The following is a 22,090-nucleotide window of genomic DNA, read 5'->3' as shown; positions in this document are numbered from 1 at the left end:
TGTCCTTTCTTACCGAAAATCCGGTTTTACCTACCGAATAGTACACACAATTGCGGACTTTACAGACAATATAACTACTCCTCACAGTTTAGTTGCTTTAGTGCTTAACGCGCACACAGCTAACGTAAGCTAACTTAACCTGCTGGGTCCTGCTCTTGCGTCCCTCCTGAATGCGTGTAATTCGACAACGAATTCAAGTTTTGCTGATTAGTCAATTATAAAATTTCTTTACAGTGTTGTTACAGTTAAGTTCAGTTGAATCGCTGGGACAAAACCAAGCTGTTTTAAACACCCATAAATTTTGTGTGCGCGCGTGTGCTGGTACCTAATCATGTTCTATGACGTGCTTTTTACGGAGGTATTCTCCGTATGTTCAAGACATTGCCATATCTGCTTGTTGCTTTAGTCCTCGTGATGCTGGACTGAGATGCACACGTTTTCGTGTAAGGACTTGCATTACTAATTATTAAACCTGTGCATGTTTTTCTTGTTTAGAATGACTGGATTGCTGAACGAAATGATTAGTTGAGATCTCGTTAGGCATTAATACTCGTTCTCACTAGTTCAGTATGTACGATAACAGTTGAGTCATCCGACTTCTACAAGAGTTTGCAATTTTTTAAGGTCACCAATGGCTGTCATTCATGCAGTTACCGAAAGTGTTGGAAAATGATTCTTCTGCAACAACCCGTTATTACCACTTAGCTTTTATTTGTATATGCTGTTTTAAGACTTTTATTTGTTTATGCTGTTTTAAGACTTTTATTTGTTTATGCTGTTTTAAGACTTCAATAATACATAAGTTCTTTTCATATTTAATTTTTTGATTTGTCTCGAACTTGTCTGGTTTTCTAGCCTCAATCCAAAACGTAGTTTTCTGACAGAAATTTGGATTTTTCTTCATACAAGCGTGCATAACCGATTGAAATAAATACAATTTACAGACAAGACGTATAGTAATGGCGCCTTATAGCCTCAGTTGCCTATCCTATATCTTAAATTTATCCATATGTGTGTGCATCATTATTGCACTGACGATTACTGCAAATTTCTGTTTTCGCGCCAAAGCAGCTAAGGTTGTAACCATAACTGCTCTGGAGTAAAAAGCGTAGGTATTCTGCGGTTGGACCGGCGGGTACAATCACCATTCTCCCATCCTGAGTTGAAAAGGCCTGAGTTCAGATCCCATTGATGATGCGAGGAAGTTTAGAATTAGAAATGTAAAGTTGCCTGATTGTTGCGTTTAGTATTATTATATCTATATAGGGCAAGGAAGCTACAGGTTTTTGCTGCCTGGGGCAGATAAAAAAGCAAACACAAGTGCCTAAGGAATACAAATTATGCAATTCCCTCCTCATGCAGTTGACCTTTGAATTTTCTCAACTGTCACCCTCAACTGCTTTTTTTTTTTCCTTATGAGAACCACAAACATGAGAGGTATTAGAACCTATAGTACTTAGTATGTGGCGCTTCCGTAGCCAGGTGGGTAGGAGCAGCAGCAGTGCGTAGCACACGCTTCTTGATTAGACCGGGGTTCGATCCCTTGACCACCAAATACGGAGGATGCGGGAAGGTCAGGGAATGACCATCGCATATCCCCGGAGCAATATGGTCTTAGTTGCTAATGCTCCTAAAACCCAAATAACAAACAACAAACAAACTTAGTATGTACTTGCTTCGGCAGTACATATACTAAAATTGGAAAGATGCAGAGAAGATTAGCATCGCCCACTTAGTACCGTTTATGGATTGGAGGTGCCGACCGGGCTAGCCAGGTGGATAAAGTGCCTGCCTGGCAACCCAAAGGTCGCGGGTTCGAATCCCGCCTCGGGCTTGGATCAGAGTAAAATGCAAAAACCTTGGGAGGGCCATTATGGTTACAGAAGCCGAAGCACTAACAAAAAAAAAAAAAAAAAAATTGGAGTTTGAGAAGATGAAGAAGATATTTGTTGACATTGGACTTGAACATCTGTAGGCTGTAATTTTCAAGAAATACATATGAAGGAAGTTTATTCCAGAAAATGGGAGTTAAATGAATAAATAAGGAATAAGAGAAGTTGGTACTGTGAGTTTCAAGTAGGACACTAAAAGAATGTTGACTGGTTGCGGCACGTGTTCAGACTGCTTTGGAAGAGAGAGAGCGGGAATTATATAAGCCAATTCAGAAGAACAGTGCCCATGGAAGTATCTGTATGAAAGGCATGCAGCAAAATCAACGTCTATGAGAAAGAGATTGGAGAGACTGTTAGAGATGAGCCATTATTTAACCTAACTGCCCTCTTTTGAATAGAATGTAGAAGCTTGAGAGAGGTTTGGTGCCACGTCTCCAAATATGGGAATGATATTCCATGGTAGGGCGGATTTGCGATTTGTACAGGTTGAATTTTTGTTTGGAAGAAAAGTAACACCGTGAGCGAAAGAGAAAACCCATATTTTTTTTTTATGCAGAGAAAGCAATATTTGTAATGTGCTTATGTCAAGAGAGATTAAAAGTCAGGTTTATCCCCAATAGAGATATATGATTTTGCCTAGAAATCGGAGTGTCTTCAAAGATAAGTCTTCACAGTTTATATTACACAATCTTATCCGCTGAGAGATGATGACCACCCTGTGTGCAAGTACTGTAACATCTTAAACTTTAGACAAATTTTTATCGATTCCCCTAATTTCATCAATGAACGCTTTGTTTTTACTGCTATTGATTACCTGACTTGAGCCTTGAAGGCCATTTTTAAATTTTTACAGTTTAACGTTCATTGAATTTTAATTTATTAGTGATGTATCAATATGTACTGTGTGTTTATCAAAACTTTACACCAACTAATGTCTGTAATGTTCGTATATCACGTAACTTTACCATTCTGCATGTGATCTCCCACGAAATACATCGTGGTGTTCCACACGCAAACTGCCATTTGTGCCTGCCAATGCGTGAATCTTTAAAGTCGTTAGATGTTGATGAGGAAAAGGTATACACACCTTCGAGGCTTTAATCATTGGGGCAAAACCTCCATATTTCAACATGGGTACAACTTCTGTCCTCCCACACGGTAGCCCTCGTGGGTGGCATAGTGCTTATAATTACCGTCATCTGACAAAACGGATGGAAAAGATCTGATTTCGAATCCGGTCAATGACGCGAGAAATTTTCATGGGATTTTTTTTTTTCATAACGTTGCTGAGTTAATCGGTCTCAGGTAAGGGTCGTGTTTTTTTTATTAAATAATAGCTGTGCATATTATTTCATTTTGGGGAACTCATAGACAAAATATCCCCGGCTGTGATCTATCTGAACTCTGAACGCTACCGTCGCCCAAAGTTTTTTTTTTTTTTTTTTCGTGAAGCCTTCGTATGTATTACAACCAGTTTATACTGAATGCTTCAGTCTGACAGAGCCATTCTGGAATAATTTGGAGAGTCAGTTTCAACAGAGAAGGAAATTCTCACGAAAGCTTCTTGAGCTGAGTTGTGCCTGAAAAAGGAATGGCAAAATGAACCAGTTAGTGATTTACAAGAATTAGTCGAGGGATACAGCTGTTATTTACTGCCAAAGGCATGTATAATATTTTATGTAATGCGGCTCCCAAACGCCAGTTCAACTCCGCCGTGGCACACGGTAATGATATAGAAACTCTGCAGAAAGGCCAGAAATGTGGGTAATGCTATGTTTATGTTTTGCATATTTGTTTAGTTGTTTCTAGCCACTTTGCTACAGGGAGATGCTTCCTTGATACCCGTCTACGCCACGAGGAGGCGAGCTACAACTGAGCGCAAACCGCAGCAAACCTTGAGTGCCACGTATTGAATGTCCAAACAATTCGAAAACTGAGTAAATAGAATAAAGTAATAAAAATGATAAAAATAAAAGGAATTAAAAATAACTGCCAAAGAGAGTCTGCCTGTGTAATGGCCCTAGTTACTACAAATACACTTAACAAGACTTTCACATTGACTTCTTGTTGTTTGAGATTCTCGCCATGAATATAGCATACTATATTTTCGCCACACAATTTAGAAATGGTATGAGGTGGTATTTGAATCCAAGGCTAGACAAAACGTGACGTACGTTTTCCCTGAGCTAGCTCGTTAGCAATGTCAGTAATATTCCGAATTTATTTCCTCTTTTTATATTCGAAGGAAGTTTCGGTTAAACAACTATTATTTAGCTGGATGCGAACTAAGAATTCGGAATTACTTGAAGGACTCGTTTGGCTATCATGGAAATTAGCGCTATAACTCATCTCTTTCCTCTCCACCTCCTCTTCAATAAACCATCTGAATGCACACGTGGATGGAAAAGTGTTCCAGGAAACTTTCCGCGCAGGTTCCCACTCTTGATTAATCCACCCTCAAAGTGATGGGTGGATCCCTTCAAGTCACACAAATAGCTGCGATCTCGAGTCAAGGTGTTTCTAAGGAAGCGACCTTGCCAAGGGGATAACTGAGACCGGATGTTCGAAGCGAAATGATCGATCATAAGGTTTCAGAGGAGAGGGTGCCTTGTAATGACAGAGCCACTCTACTTACCTCGATAACATCTATCGTAGGCGATTCTCTTCTCACCTTTCTTGTTTAACAAGTTCCAATTGCTACAGGAAACAAGGGATGAGGAGGGCCAGTGAAATGCTAGACGAAAGCGCGCAGATTGTTATTTCTGTTTTGCTATGTTTCACACGAGAGCAGTGGGCTGGGTGTAGATTAGAGAAATGGGGGTGGCCTTCACAAACAGATCGGAAATATGATGGAGCAGGTGATTCTGAAAACGCTCTTATCGGACTCAACTGAAGTGTGCCCAATGTTATTCGTAAATGGAAGATTTATTTCATGCACGAGAGAGGGATGCAAAACTGAATGAAAATGTAGAAAGAGAAGAAATGGGGCGCGGTAAGAGAGCGTGATAATCTGGTGTAGTAGTAAAAAAAAAGTTAAAGATGCCCGTACCCAAAATACAGTACTGTATTTTGGGTACGGGTACCTTTAACTACTGCACTAGATTATCACGCAAGATGACCATGCAAGGAAGTTAATCACTTTATCCACCTGGTGTAAGTACGTCTAAGATTGCCATTTTCTAACGGTAGCAAATTACAGTTTCAGAAGGAGGATTTTAACCAACCGGTTTTAGAGCAATAGAATGAATACCCTCATGAAAGATGTATCAGGTGAAATATCCATCTATAAAAAATCGAGTTTCAAGCGTGGGCAAAGGAGATACCCATAAAAATTCAACCAAAATATTTCTCACAGATTCATACAAAATATTTTTATATCTTCGGGGACCTTTTATTTCTAGTCCGACCACGATCTCAGCTGCCCTTATCCATTCCTTGATATGTTTTCTATGGTTGTGTGCTTAGTAGCATCACACAGAAACTCCCCCTGCCATGTGTGCTTTCCAACTTCCTGGCTACCTGTGATGCACGCAACATTATTACTCCCTTCTCGCGCCATATAACCTTTCATTATCAACTAATTCGGCGAGCAAGTCTCAGGATCGGCCTTGATAGTAGCGAAGAATCAGGCAGTTTTCCTTTCTTGTCACTGTTGATATCCGGCATGTCACCTATCGCTCCTCAAGGCTCCACCCTCATCCCTCTGACACAATACGGACAACTGCGGACACCCGCTGAGACGGGTTAGGGACAAAGAGGTGTCTCGTAATGATATTCATGGGCGTGCTACTACTCATGATAAAGAACTGGTTGAGGACGCTGAGACTTTTAATCACATCGGCAAAAAATATAGCTTTTTTGAGTCCCTCTGCAAGAACGACATTGCTTAATCTTTCTTGACTCTGTTTTTCAGCGAAAGCGCCTACGGAAAAGGGTGCGCGAACGTACAATTGTCTTGTCGTCCATCTTGGATCATCCCTTTGAGCGTCTCACAGGGCACATGTTAAGCCTGTCTGTTCCCGGAAATCCGGAAGAAAATCTGGCATCATCGTTTTGAATTAATTAACTCGGTACCGAAAGCAGAAAGCGTGGAAAGAAAGTTTAAGTCTAAAGATTTAAACACCGATAAAAATATCCTCCCTTTCCCTCCCACATTTGTAATGAAAATTGCTTGTCTATCAGCGCGAACAGGTCAGCAGGTTGTTATTTATGAGGAAAAGTTGTAATAAAGATCTATAACCTTCCACTATTATACCACATCTGTAATTAGCAAGCTTATGAAATCAACAGTCTATATCTCCCCAAATAACATTTGCGTTTATAGTTCGATACGAACCAAATGTACAGTACATACTACAGCACACCCCACCACACCAGGGTCGATTGTAGAGCATCTTGATAGGAGAGTGGTTTTATTTATTTGAAGCAGGGTGACAGACATTTTAAATTATGAACTCCACCCGTTTAGAATTCGTGTTTTTCGTCTGATACAACCTAAATATATACCCTACACGGGGAGAGTGTTTCCAATAGATATCGTGATGGAGATATTTTTTTCTTCCATCGCAATATAGAAACGAAATTGAAACAGATTCCATTATTCACTATACTGAAAGAGGTGGAAAGTAGGCTGGCTCCATTACTTCTACTTACTGTAGAATGTCTTGGTTATGTTGACACAACTAATTATTATATTACTGTTTTTCAAATGAAATGTGAACACATCGAACAGGAGAAACTGGTTTGGCCCTTACGCACTCCGTATAGATACATGCTAGAGATGCGTGTATAGATGCCGTGTAATGTGAAAAGTAATGTGTTAATGAACTGCGTGAGGTGCACATAATGGATTCAAATCAGTGTAATATGAGTAGTTTCGGATTGAAAATAGGAGGGGGAGTTACCTTTGGCTGAAATATTTTGTAGCGTGAAAGCTCTTTACGAGAAAGTTTGTCTGAGGCAAGCAACGGTTTATAAGCAGAGCAAACAGTAGGATGGTCGCCAGTCTGCTTCCGATTCCCCCCCCCCACCACCAATAACACAGCTGTGAAAATTGAATAACTTTGTGCAGGAAATCGTTTTGCATTCTTCGTAAGGTAGCGAATGTTGGTGTTCATAATATTTTTATTTTAATCCATATTTAAACATTTTAATATAAACGGTTTTGTTTATTGCAATTATTTCTCTTTTATATAGAAGATATTTTTTTTCAATTAAAAAAAATTAACTTTTTTTTTCAAAAAAAAAAAAAGTTAATTTTGAAGAATATAGTAAGGAATTGGCGTAAACATGAAAGTTTTTCTATATGAAACACATCTGTGTTTCATGTGGAAAAACCGACAAATTGTGAATTGACTACCAAATTACCCCATTTCGGGAAGGAAACTTAAAATAAGAAGGTCAACATATTGATCAAATTCCATCATCATTATTAAGATCTCTTCGAAACGAATTTCAGAAAGCAATTTTACTCCAGACATTGTTCAATCATTATCCCCCTCCACCACGACCACCACACCAAAACAACAACAATTAATTCAAGAATACAGTTTTCTTGATTTCTTAAAGAACAACTTAAATGTGGTGACGTTAGTTTAGAGCTTTTGTATGCAATATAACCAGAAATAATCTGAAACCACGTAGTACGGAAAATTATCTTACATTTATGTGGCACATTTCAGAAAAAAAAATTGTATTTAAATCAAAGGTGTGTTCTTTATTTATGTGTTCCTTCCCTTGCAACCGTTGTAATGAAGAGGAATGGAGGGGATAAATAATAAAATAAAAAATATATTTTGGACCACCTATATTAGCATCGATCATTCATTCCGTTCTGAAGTCTTCAGAAGTCCAAGAAAAGTTTCACCTTCAACTAATGCAGTTGTTGGTAAAGTTGTTTTCGTTTTTCTTTGTCATCCCTAACTGCGAAATAATTGCTGCTGTGTGATCTCAGTGAAAGACGTCAGACAAAACGCATCCACTTACAATCTGCGTAAGTCCTGGGAAGTGATAACGCTCATTACTGGAATGAATCCATAAAATCGAAGGTCAACAATAAACAAAATAACTGTAATAAAAGCTATGAAGTCTAAAAAAAAGAAAAAAAGGTACATATGTTCATAGGCGTATACCATTGTGTTCCGGAATATTATACAAGCAACGAGGACCAATAATTTTCTTCACGTGATTCTTTACATCCGGTTTCTTGTAGATCTGTTGATTAGCAATAACTGTTGTGCGCTCCACAATGCCGATTACGTCACTTATAATACGTGCTCGCCTGTGCTTGGAGGACATTATAATGTGGAAATGAATTCAATATGTACGTTGGCCTTCCTACTTAGGATCTTGATTGGAGAATGCAATTTCTTTTAACGCAACAGAAACAAAAAACTATCGATGTACCACGCATGTACGCAAGATTTCCATTGCAGTGCGACCAAATATAGAAAACCAGCCTAAATTATATTAACGTTAAATAGGTTTCCGTTGCTCTTATTTTGTAAAATGAAAATGATAATGACCACTCTCAAAGTATGCAAATTGTCTGCTAACGTTCAATTTTGACACGTCAGTTTTCAAGAGACGTGTAATCGTCATTTGCGGACTACACGGAGGGGCGGTCAAAAATTTCTGAGAACGGAATGTAAAACATATAGGTAAAAAAATTTTTTAATAATTTTTCAATGTATTCACCCCGAAGTTCAGTACACTTGTGTTTAATCTGCAAAGATTTTAATCCTTCAGAAAAATTCTTCGGGTACGGCATCTAACCAGGACTCGCACACCTGGTTTTAGGTATTCATCATCTTTAAAATGAGTTTCACAAAGATGAAACTGGAGGTTTCTGAACAAAACTAGTCACTTGGGGCCAAATCTGTGTTGTACGGGGCGAGGGGGGGGGATTAAATTGTTCAAATTCATATTTATGAATTTTAGCCTATGTAACTCTGGCTTTGTGCATGGGTGCATTTTGTCATGGAGAAGTAAAACCCGATGACCCAAATTCCTCGAATTTTTTTTCCGAATTGCATCTTTTAACTTTAACATAAGGCTGACATAATATTCCCTTGTTATTGTGGTGTCAGAAATGCAAAGTAATCAATTAACAATGATCCATTTGTGTCCTAGAAAACCGAGAGCAACACTTTTTTTTCCATTTGATGGTTGGGTTCGAAACTTTTTCAGAGTTAGAAAAACCTCTGTGCTTCCACTGCATGCTTTCTAATTTGGATTCAAGATCATAAAAATGTAGCCAAGGTTCATCACCAGTCACCAAACGGGATAAAAATCTATCTTGATTAGCAGGAACTGATTTTGTATACTCTTTTGATGACGCCCTCGTTTGACATTTGTAATGAATGGAAACGTTTCTGGTAACCCATCTCGCACAAATTTTGGACATTCTCAAATGCTCATGCATTATTTTTAAAATGCTTCCATGGAAAATTATAAGTACTCTTCTAGTCATCCTCAACTGACTCCGTCCTCTTTAACTCTGCCTACCATATTGCAACGGTAGCATAGTTGGGCGACACTTCCAAAAATCGAATCATTTTTTCATGGACTTCTTGATTACCGGTCAAAAATATTGTTACTGAACGATACTCAATTTACTTGATATTCATTCTTCTTTCACCTACCAACATAAATTTTATTTTCGAAACTGCATAAGACATCGACATACAACTTTGTTCATTTCATTTTATGAGACATTAAGCTATCAAAATAACCTATTCTATACATTTCATATACCCTATTCTCAAAACGTTTTGACCACCCTCATAAAACACTGGACAACTGATGCTGCCCTTCGATTCCTGACTAGATTTTTGTGTAAAGTAGAAAGAATAACTGTTCTTTCTTTGTATTGTGAAGGTAAGCTTAATATGTGTACGGGATATTTTTAATACTTCTAATTATTTTCTTGATAATTTCACGTGAAGAAGCCATTTATCCACTGACAACAGTAATCTGTTTTGTAATCTGTTTTTTGTTTGAATTTCTGTACGTTGCTTCCAATTATATATGAATGTGTAAGGTGGGTCCAAGTCCCCATCTCTTGGGCTCTGCCTTCCTTCCGAAATTGTATCATAGCTATTTTTCCCCCTGTAATATTTGTCCACATTGTTATTCGAATAAATAAATGTTAAATACAGGATTAGAGCATCCAATCTGTTGCAATTAAGGGAAAAAATATATTTTTTTCACAGGTCCATCCAATGCATTGAGGTGTTAGCAATTAGCAGTAGTCATTTTAAGGTATCCAACATGGCCTTTTCTCCAAAGTCTCTAAGCGTGTCTTTTATAAAATGCATTGTCCTATGCATTCACTTTGATCTCTTAAATATCTCTTCCACTGAATAAAAGACAAATATTTGACACACTTGCTGTGATCTGTCACTCATTCATTTTAATGACATGCATAAAAAACGATTCAATCGATCTGTATTAAAAGAAGCAACTAAAAAAGTGATTTTTTCCATGTTAAAAGCGCTGACGATTTAACAGGTGGGTCTTGTTCATCCCCACAAACCATGTAAATGCTAATTAGGGAAAGGAAAGAAAGGCACGCAGCGATGGGGTCACACATAACGTATTGTACAATCAGGAAAAGCGCTCACTCGAGCAGGTGTGAGATTTGCTAAGACGTTACCAACAATAGCCACTAGCTACCGACCTTGGTCGCTGGAAACGCTAAAAAAGAAAGAAATAAACTTGTATTTCTGTCGTTTGTTTTTGGAGGGGTGTTGGCACTCTACCATATCCAAGGATAAGCAACAGATACTGTCGTTGACAGTCTTCCAGTTTTTGTGGAGAAAAGACAGAAGAATTAGTTCGTGCAAAACTTTCAGGAAAAATAGAATACATCAGGACACGATTAACCTTGAGGGCCGTCAGCTGCCAGACCAGTTAGGACGGACACTGCCCACCTTCAGACAAATAAAAGTTCATAAACAAGTTGATCTGCTATTTCATCAAAGTGTTTTGAATTCAAGACATCACGAAAGTCGGTTATGTGAAAAAAAAACCCCCCCGTTCCATCAGATTTGGTTTACGTGTGAGCGCGCATCTCTGCACTACAACTAAATACTTTTCAGAATAAGCTCTCATCTCACAATTCAATTATCGGATGAAAGGATCGCTAACTCACTGCTCCGATAGATAGGGGCTGATCCCTATCTATAGCGGGTTTTTTTTTAGGTCCTTCCCACTGAAATCTCAGGAAATTAGGTGGCAGGACCTGCCAGAGTAAATAACTATAATAGTGGTGTACCTGGTCTGCCTCCACGGGGCGGAGTGGGGCAAAAATGACCAGATGAACAACTGTACACGACACTACACAAATACAAAATCCATACACTTTTAAACCTCTGGCATTGACAGTGTTCTGTTTCACACCCACAATGTATAGCACGCGGAGATGGGGGGGGGGAACTCCTGGTGCCGTTTGACACTAAACACACTCTGCTCCGATATATTGATGCAGTTTATATGTTTGAGGTATCCGTTTTATTCGGTTTTTAATATCTGCCGCATTTCAGTATCATATTTGTATATATGATAATAACAACTCCCAAGTTGTTATTAACCTGCACAGTTTCAGCTGTTTAATTAATTTAAAAAAATTAATTCGTCGCGCTTGCTTTTCCATATATTTATGCAGACAAAACAGGCAGTACCATTTTGGAATACAAATTTGGAAATAAGCCGATGAATGTATTCCCATAGTTGAGGAAGCATATCTTTCGTTGTAGGCAGTCACGAAATGCACAGTTTTTCCTCCTAGTCCTAAATACTAACGTAAACCTCAATTTGTCTATTAATAAAAATGGATTTAAAATAATCTGCTAGAAAGTAATACTCATTTCAGAATATTTTCATTATTATATTTTTTATGAAAACCCCAAACACGAAAGGGTTAGTTTTTTTAGGGGGTGATTGTTTTGTACATTTATTTGTTTTTCGTTGTAGTGTTGTCATGGAGTAGTAGTAGTCCCTTGGAGAAGACAGCAATTCTGTCAAGAGCTCTTTGTTAATTCTCGAGGCCAGTTGAGCTACTGTGCATGAAATGTAAAGGCCACGCATACACACAGAACAAAACGCTTTTCTCTCGACAAGTGAACTTGAGTGAAAAGACACTCACAGAATCTTTTGGATCGGTACAAAACATTTCCGGTTGTCACAACTCCAACCAAGGTTATAACGTTTTTTTTTATGTTCATTTCTCATGAGACCTTTTCTTATTTAAGTTATTATTTTGCTGTGTGGAGATAACTCAAAAGAAAAGGGAAGCCAAATTCTTCGGTGTCCTACAGCAGAAACATGAAGTTCTAAAAGAGAAAACAGTTGAAATTTACTCATAGAATAAAGTCTAAATCGTAATATTTCGCGTATACAGTATTTCCATCATCTTTGCTAATCTTAATGTCATTGACACTTCCATCCCCGCCCTACAGATTAAATTAAGGAAGATCTAGATCTAAGGAAAGCGGAACCACGTAGAGAAGCAACACGGGGCCTCTCTGAATCTATAATTCATACAGTGACTCTGGATAGCTAAGTAACTAATTCTAATCCTTCAATAAGAGTCTCTATCAACGTGCACTTTTGGTACTGGGAAGAAAATTGCCTGGCATCGAAGAGTGTTTTCATTTTATATAATAATATGGTAGGAATTACCTCGATACTTCTAGTTTGTGTGTGTGCATGCAGCAGAATTTCAAGGAAAACAGACCACTACGTCACGTAATTGTCTACAGTCTGAAAGAAAACGCAAACGTCCGTATCGCCGACTTACCATCTTAAGGATACATTTCTTTGCTGTAGAAGTTTTCCGCTATTTCTAAGGTGTGACGAATAGAGATAGGTTGTTAGTGATCCCTTCATTAGTTCCGGCACCAGCGGACCATGAAGAGCATACAGCGAAAGGCTTATGGCTACTTGCCTGCCAATTCCATATTCTCTCAGCCACGCTGTTTGTTTTCTGGTGGAAGTAGGCAAAAATAGAACTCGACAGAGTGACCTGGATTTTTCGCCCCGCGTGCCACGTTCAGTCCACAGTGACCGTTATGTTGCGTTGCTTTTTCGAAGAATTTCACTCACCGAGCTCTGCAATTTTGATGTAGCTTTCTTTTCGGCAGGGAGGTGTGACCGCACTACGCAGAGATAGGCGTGAAGGTTGTTGTAGACATTAGGTGGAGTTCGTACGGAAAAGAAAGAGAAACCACTTAAGGGGGTCTTCTTGACGCACGCGACCCACTTAGCCAAGTGCGGGTGACTTGGTACAGTTAGAACAAAGAGTCGAAAGCGAAAAGGTAGAACCGCGGAAAAAGCCAGCAGTGGTTCCCCAAAAAATTGGAATTTCCGGTTTCCCTCTCTCTCTCTTGCACTTTGTACTGTCTTATGCATTTCGATGTCTGTGTGGGTACGCGAGGCTAAACGGTGAAACAGTGTCCCTGCTAAGTGCAGGAGCATGGAATCAAACCGTGTTTAGTTCTCACATCGAGTTCGCAGGGGAAGGTTTGCGTGCTGTATGTAGTCTGGTTCCTGTTTACGTAAACCTTGGCAGCACACAAACAATAAGTACGTTAACGATAACTAGCACTCATGCAGAGATGTTGAATGGATAATGGATGTATTATATGTACTCGTACAGGACCGATTGCATTCAATCGGCGACATGAATAACTTATTTATTTTTTTTATTAAACAGTTCATTGGACTTTTGAGGGAAATTAAACAATGATTATCGTTTCAGTACAATTTCTGCGTCTTCACCGAGGAAAACAAGGAAGTGTTATGGGAAAGACACTTCAATAAATATGTAAAGTGCAAGTACTTTTGATATACACGCAGTCAGTGCCGCGTTAACGCTACGGCCAAACCGGCCATTGCCGAAGGCCTCACGCGAAGAGAGGCCTCATTTTCAGAGTAAATATTTTCTAAAGTAGTGATAAAAATATCTAATAATAATAATAAACAAAGAAAACGTGTAATATAAAAGCATTCTTAAACTCAACTTAAGTGTTTAAATTTTATTCTTTTATCTTTTTATTGTACAATAAGTTAAAAGTTTCTATTAAAATTGTTTTTATTATTTCTTTATTTTTCAAGTCAAAAAACGTGAAACATTTCTGACTTTTTAGTTTGCATTTTTATCAAGGAATTATTATTCACAACATAAATATAACACCTATATGTAGTATTTGTATGCGTGTATGTAATATACATACATATTAAAGGGGCCTCAAATTTAAATATGGCCCGTGGCCTCTTTCCTCCTTAATTCGGCCCTGCGTATAGTGGGTGGATTGTCCTGCCATAAAAAGCAATTCTCTTTGTTAGTAATTCCTTGAAATAAACTGTTCAAAGCATACTGAATATCGCCATTACATACTGCATGTTTCATTACTTTTTGTTTCTCTGTAGTCTTTATAGATTCATTTCGATAACTCTCGCTTGTCAGAATCTTGATATTTTTCCATTTTATGGAAAAATGACAATGATTTCGGGCCATTTCTTATGGAACGCACATTTCTGGAATGCAATTTTGATTCTACAGGTGACGGTCGGAGTGACAACTGTCACTTGCTTGGGCTGCGAGTACCGAATAGCCCACTTGGATCTCCTGTAGGCTGGAATACCCAAAGTTGTGGTATCATCTGGTTGAGATGGAATTAGAGGACTTCAAAGGACAACATATGATTTCTGATTACTTCGTGAGAGGCCACGTAGCCAACTCAGTTTCACATGCATGACTCACTCTGTAATCGTGGGGGGGGGGGGTTCATAACTGCAGAGCTTAAAAAAAAAAGTCAAATAACTGTACCCATAGACTGTTCCGCAATAACCTTAAAATGAGAGTGGGGCATTCAATCCTAAAAGAGGCATACATACCGGTAAATTACTACTATCCTTGTAATTGCTGGATATTGATACACCAGCTGCATTTCATTGTTGATGAACTTTGCAATCAACTGAGGTGTCTAATTGGGATCCAGCCAGAAAACAAATAGGCCATCAAGCATATGTTTAGGGATCCTCCTAAGAGAAGGCTGAAGGATAGCGTTCACTGATGATCCAATACTGTACCTCTTTCTGAACGATCAGGTAGTCGAGATTCAACATTATCATCATATCTGGAGTACCGGTGATTAGGTGTGGCACATGAACTGATCAGGTTAAAGTAGTCGACTGAGAACGTTCCGTGTGGAGAATAGGGACACCTTGTCGACATTGGCTCTTGTTAATGATTAGACATTGTGGGTACAATGGAGTTGCGAGTATATTAGGATCAGGACGGTGTGGAAAATGTGCATTGGAGGGGGAAGGTTGGATGATTTTGACGAGAGAACGCTGAACTTAGAAGGTTGCTTTTCGGGATAATTCATCATGACTGCCTCTATAGTAGTGTTTTCTGAGTTGGTGAGTTGTGTTTCAGGGAGCGTGTGTTGGTGAGTTGTGTTTCAGGGAGCGTGTGTTGGTGAGTTGTTTCAGTTGAGAGGATGTCTTGCTTATGGTCTATATTGTACCAACTGATTTATATTGGTCAATCACGGTATAAAGTAGTTAAGCAGAGAGAGAGAGAGAGAGAGAGATTATGTTGGGTATATTTTACTGTAGTTTGTTTGGCAGTTCTGTGAGCGTTCTCCTCTGCGCTCTTGGTGACGTGATGGCGGGAGAGGATTGACTCCTTCCGTACTAATTATTCAAATGGATGCAATTCCACTTCCGCAATGCTATAACTCTTTTCAAAGTTAGGGGAAAACTAACCCTTACACCTCTTGAAATTTTTCATCTGGTTAAAGATCTTTGCTCATCTTTGGACATTCCGTGCGTTGAAAAGTGCAAAGAAAATCAAGCAGCTATTCTCAACATTTCTAAGACTTAGATCGCGTTTGACATCAGTCTTCTAAGACTAACATCATTATTCGCGAAATTCGTCAAGATATTAGAGAAAACTACATTTGGATATCCGTCGACGAAACGACAGACGCTTCTGACAGCTATATTGCACATTTTATATGTGGAAAATTAGTCGCAGAAGCATCGCATCCGCGTATTTAGTTGCTGGTAAGGCCATCAAAAAGGTGAATTACTCTACGGTAGCCAGATTTTTTGTAATGATTTTTGCAGTTATTATGGCCATAATCGACCCATAGCGAGTTTGATTTTTTTTGTTTGTGAAAACAAAAAATCAAATGGTAAAAGCGGCATCCACGTTACAAGTTTTCTGTCCAAATCTGATTCATGTTACTTGCTTAATCCATGGCTTACATAGGTTAGCAGAGGCAATGCGGGAGAATTTTGGTAAAATAATAAACTTATTTCTAGTTGTAATAGGATTTTAGGAGCATCAGTGACTAAAGCCATTTTGCTCCGTCTATAAATTGCATGTGTTCTATGGTCGATTTTCTGTTTGCTGGACGAAAAATCCGAGTTTGCGGGAGAAAAAACCATGCTACCATCGCCTGAGACCAATCAATTCATTTTAGTTGTGAAAAAGGGTTATAAAAATTCCTCACATCATCGACGGGACTTGGAACTCGGGTCTTTTCCATCCGGTACGGCGAAGACAGCTGTTCTACCCACTGGGGCCTTTTTTCTACTATAAAAAAAATTTTGTCAAAAGCGCCTTGGAGATTAGCAACTTACAGAAATATGCCACCTGCTCTTCCTCTCCCACCTGATCCTGTTTTCGCAAGATGAGGAACGTGTTACAACCGGTGTAGTTTTATGCTATAACTTTTGATTCTGTAAAAGAATTTATGGCACCTCCGTAGCCGGGTGGGCAGGAGCAGCAGTGCGTAGCACACGCTTCTTGATTAGACCGTGGTTCAAGCCCGTGACCACCAAATACGGAGGATGCGGAAAGGTCAGGGAATGACCACCGCATATCCCCGAAGCAATATGGCCTTAGTTGCTAATGCTCCTAAAAGAAAAATAAATAAATAAATAACAATAAAAGATTTTGTTGATTCCTTGGATAGTACATATTCAGCGGCTATTGTAGTGCTAAGGCAAGGCTTTGATTATTTGGCTGGAAAAGGTTTATTGTTCATCCAGACCTATTTCAGCTGGTTACCTAGTTGTATAACCGAACTTGAAACGTGGGGATTTTGTTTGAGGAGCGCAATAAGAAAGAAAGAGAGAGAGATAGAAAAGTTGAATTGTAAATTTCAACTGTACTTGGAGGCATGGGAGAAGAAAATACAATAATGTTTTAGAAAAGAACTTAGGGTTTCACACTTTAAGGAAAATAGATGAATTTATAAATGGGAAGGATATATTGCTTTAAAGTGTTAAATGAAGTTGGTACTGTCGAGAAAATGATCAAATGTATTTTGGTCTAATACGCGAATGAGGTAATTGACTGGAGTTTATTTGCCGTAATCAGTGCAGAACTCTAACGAAAACAATTTCTAGTGCTTCCATATTAGAACATACAAAAATTATTAGGAGTATTATTACCGCAATAACAATCCATAACTTTATAAACTTAACTCCTTGGATCTTGCTTAGAAATGCATAGTTCGACAAACTAAACGCTTTTTCTTTTAAGTCAGTTATGCTAAAGTAGTTGGTTGGTGAAATTCAATTCGAGCATACATGAAACTTATAACGGGTTATATTTTAATGTCCCGTTTATACTCTGGCATGACCAGTAGATCAAAGGAGTTCATAATTAACCATATCAACACTGAATACAATAAACATTTCAACACTGAATACAATAATTAACCATATTTAGCTTGAACTACGGTCATTCGAGCTTGAACTACGGTCCGCTGAAACACGTGAACTTTCCCCCCTGACCACTCGGCTATTTTGGACCTTTATTTAAAAAGATTCCAACGTGCTCCTTCTTAAAATCTATAGTCATATCAGTGTAGACCAGGTCATCTTGCATGGTATCCAGAACTGTATTTCACTCGACGATCATGCAAAAACGTAGGTTTGCAAGGTATCTCTCTTTTTGGACCTTTCTAATGTATTACTGGACTTGATCGTAACAAACTGTACTCCTCCTTCGGTTTGCGCAAACTTTACAGTGACATGGTCTTCCTGCACAGATTAGTCACTGTTATCAGCAGTCCTAAGCACTTTGTTCCCATGACATTCCATACCTCTTAGAACCGAACCAGACAACTAGAGCCGACCGGGCTAGCAGAGTGGGTAAAGTACCTGCCCGGCAACCCAAAGGTCGCGGGTTCGATTCCCGCCTCGGGCTTGGATCAAAGTACTGCAAAAACCTTGGGAGGTGCAATATGGCCACAGAAGCCGATGCGCCAACAACTACCAAATCAAAAAAAAAAAAAAAAAAATCAGACAACTAGAGAAATGTCAGTTGATCGCGCTCGAATAGGCTACCGAATGAATTCCTTATGTTGCTGGATGCAAACTCGTTCGCAACTTTATTGCTAGTGAGTTCGCGTCGATCTGCAGTTCAACCTGAGTCACATCACAGCTCGTGTCTTCAAGCGAGATGTGAACTTTCGCTCATTCCAAAGCGCGACTCCTTTAGTGACCAATGGATCCTTTTTCAAAGTCTCTCAGAACAATTGGAATTTTTGTATTGTTGCGAAGTTTGTTCTGGTAGGCTTTAATTGTCCTCTCTCTACGGAAATGTTATAAAGTTTGATAATTTCCATAGTACACGGTTATAGGGGAAGCAGAGGTGGACTGGCCATAAGACTTACCCGGGGAACCCCAGTGGGCAGGAGGTCGATGGAGACTAGTGTGATTTTTCAGTATTACACTCTGACCTCCGATACCTTCTGTTTGTTTTCCCCGATAAGAGTTTTTAGCCCAATCTCTGAGAGGAAGATTTTTTGAGGATCGTGTGCAGAGACGACGACACGCTGCCTGCAAGCGGGTCGTCACTAAGCGGTAGCAAAGAGGCGATACTAGATGGACGTAATATCTTCTCGGTATAGTCGCTTTTTCGATGTACGCCTGTTATGTGCTGCATAATTCTGCCAAGACGTGTCCGGAGTAAGTTTCTTGCATCTTTCACAAGAAGAATAGAGCCGATGGACACCACCTAAAGAATCTATTTTAATGAACACTAGTAGTAGACATTAATTATATTAATAAAGACGATAACTAGTTTTGCTTATAGGCGCATCGCTGTAGTGTACTTATGTAGTTTTTATCGTATGAGTGCTTACACATAAAACGCAGGTTACAGGAAACCAGCAGCGACATGCAGCTGAAGCTGTTCACTGGCTATGAACACACAGAAATCAGTTTACCAGTGCAACTTCGCGGTACGCAATGAGGTAGGTTTTACGGGCGCCACTGAATTGCGGAACGTATGATTTCTATTACTAAGCTAAATACAATATGCACTTTTCAAAATAATTACGTTTCATTTAATTGCAGATGGAAAACCTGGATTAATTAGGAAATATGAAACCGGTGAGTGTTATTTAATATATTTATTGCAATCAGTGAAAATAAGTGAAATTTTACATGCATGCCTGATGCAATGCCCATAACAGCAAAAATGCTAGGGGTTTAACATAGAAATGAACTAAAACAGAGGGGAAAAAAAAACAAAATTGTAAACACGTGAAAACAGTTTTTTTTTTTCTTTCACAATACCGACAAACTGATCAAGGAAAAACAATGACAGTCACTCGGCTGAAGACGAGAGCTCCTCTCTGATGATACGTCTTCTGTAGTCTTGTCCTCAATGAATTTCTTGTAGACAACATCCGTCTCTTGTACGTTTAGGAGCGTCTCCATTGGCAGGAATCTGTCGCCCTTCTTGAGCCTCCACGCCACGGACTGTAAAGAAGGGAGTGTTCTTAAGGGTTTCGGAGGGATTCTCCAATTACACATCTTCCAAAAACTTGGCGTATTGATTTCACTCGCTATCATTTTAATTCAGACGAGTAAGCGGAGGGTGAAGATCCATTCTGAGACTTTTCTGTAGTTTAGAAGTTTGGTCATTTCTGAAGTGTGTGTGAGGGGTGGAAGTTTGTGCTTATAGAACACCCAACGAAGAAGACAGTACTCATCATATGAGATGGTTTTTAACAATTTCTGCCTTTTTTTAGGCCATGCTTTAATATATTAATGCATTTTTTATGCACCGCTGGCTGCAATTTGTTGTAGACGGTAAAACAGTAAGAAGCATTTAAAAAAAAAAAAAGCTTTTATTTACAAAAAAAAAAAAATGATAATAAAATGCAGTCTGATATTTTCAGAAACATAGTAAGTATAAATCTGAAAACTGAAGTAATGAAAAGATAATTTTACATGTTCCAAAATTATATTTCTTCGTTGTCATACTGATAAATTTTTGCTCATTTTTTTTCTTCAAGTACCCCATCCCCGCACATTATAGTAGACAAAAACTTTTTGGATATCATAATTTATGTAATGAATTTGGAAGATTGGAAGGGCAATTTTAAATATATCAGAACTAATCGAGAAACATTGTTTTAAATTCGATTAATGAAACCACGGACTGATCGAGTGATTCTACTTATTTATTAGCACTTTATAGATATATATCAGAAAAAAAAACCATGGTATCCCTGTTTTAAGCAGTTTAACATTTTTGTCCCATATTGCGCGTTTTACATAAATCCATAAATGTTTTGAAACAAATTTCAGTATCCATGCTTAACTTCTGTATTACAAATTTTCTTTACGTCGCCATGAGTTCTTGCTTTCTATAATTGCCTAAAGGCCAGAGATGCGAGCAGTGCATACCCAGTTGAGTGACATCTGTACTTCCGCGGAACCAGCAAGCTTAATTTGTTGAGGTAAGCTGGTGGATTAAACAAGAAAAGGTAGCCAGTGCTCACACGCTCTTATTATACGCACTACCATTAACTTGCATTATTCATTTAGGCTACTTGTGACTGCTGGTTACGTGTAAGCATGCCACCTGCGTTCTACGTGTAAGCACCCTACCGCTGGAGTAGAAATGCCAGCGAGAAATGGGCCTCCAGCGCGGTGCTCGTACGCAGTTTTCTCTGTGCACAGCCTTCAAAAATCCTTTCTGGACATGCTTGGTTTTTTACATATGCACTTAAACTTTTTCATATTATTTTCCTTTTTGTTAGAGCATCCTTAATTCTTTTGTAATTTGTTCCCTCTCGTTTTTGTGCTTGCTTTGTGATTAACAAGTTTCTCTGTATGAAATTTTTTTAAATAAATAAATGCGGATATATATACAGTATGCTCACTACGTATTCATTTAAGTGGTTCAAGCGAGATTTTCAGGATGAGAAACCCCAAAACGAACGCATTCCACGAACAATCCATTTTGAGCCGTGACCAGACCAGTTGATTCATGGTTCTTTATTTAAAAAAATTCCCTTTTAACAAACTAAATTTCGTCCCCATAAATTCAGTTTTCACTTTTTATTACAGTCTGTTAGACTGTATTAATAACAAATTCGTGCTTTTAATTTTTTGGTATTATTTACTTTATTCAAATAAGTATTTTTAACAGTAAAATTGATTTATAAGTTAGTACTGTTGAGATGAGGATTGATATCTCTCTCTCTCCCTGAATTAATAGTACTGTAGTGTTAATTTTTACGAAAGGATTCTGTCAGTATCGTATTTCTTCCTTTACTGAATCATTCTATGTTGAATAAATAAATTCTGTTTATACTCCGAGATGACCACATAAAAGTCCTGAGGAATTCACAATATAAGAGAGACACAAGAACATCACTGTATTTAGTAGTTACGTGGGCTTGAACCCACGGTCACTCATACGCGCACTTCTTTACCTGGCGTTTGACCATTCGGCTACATCGACTTTCATGTGTGAATTTTAACGAAGTAATTGAACTGCGTAGGGGAGAAACTGATAGGAAGAATTAATTAGTGGAGTGCGAAAAATCGAGATCTAAACCCCCATTTGGATACTGCTTAAGAAGGAATCAGTGCTGCACTGGCAGCATGGCATCATAATGTATTGTAATTTATGTGCAAAACGTTGTTACTTTACACTTTTTTCCTGTTATTTAATGTCTGTAGGGAAGGCGTGTCACTCGCCCCTTAAAGATCTTGAATTCCTTTCGAATGTTACTGCATTGTGTTGTCAAATATTTCAACCCTTCATTCGTGCGTAGGTGGTGTTGCCGTAGCAACCAAAATGTAACTTGGTTGTTGAGTCCTTTGAAGGCGACTATTGGAAAACAAAGAGTAAACATCTGATGTAG

At 38.6% G+C, this 22,090-nt stretch overlaps 1 pseudogene; it reads left to right on the top strand.

The window, feature by feature from the left end:
- The first annotated feature begins 1,668 nt into the window (after positions 1-1,668).
- LOC150079259 (U6 spliceosomal RNA) lies at positions 1,669-1,730 on the top strand (annotated as a pseudogene).
- Positions 1,731-22,090: the final 20,360 nt, after the last annotated feature.

Source organism: Mastigoproctus giganteus, chromosome 10 (assembly GCF_048544385.1).
Source record: "Mastigoproctus giganteus isolate SK-2022 chromosome 10, ASM4854438v1, whole genome shotgun sequence".
Taxonomy (NCBI): domain Eukaryota; kingdom Metazoa; phylum Arthropoda; class Arachnida; order Uropygi; family Thelyphonidae; genus Mastigoproctus; species Mastigoproctus giganteus.
This window is presented reverse-complemented; position numbering and strand designations above follow the sequence as displayed.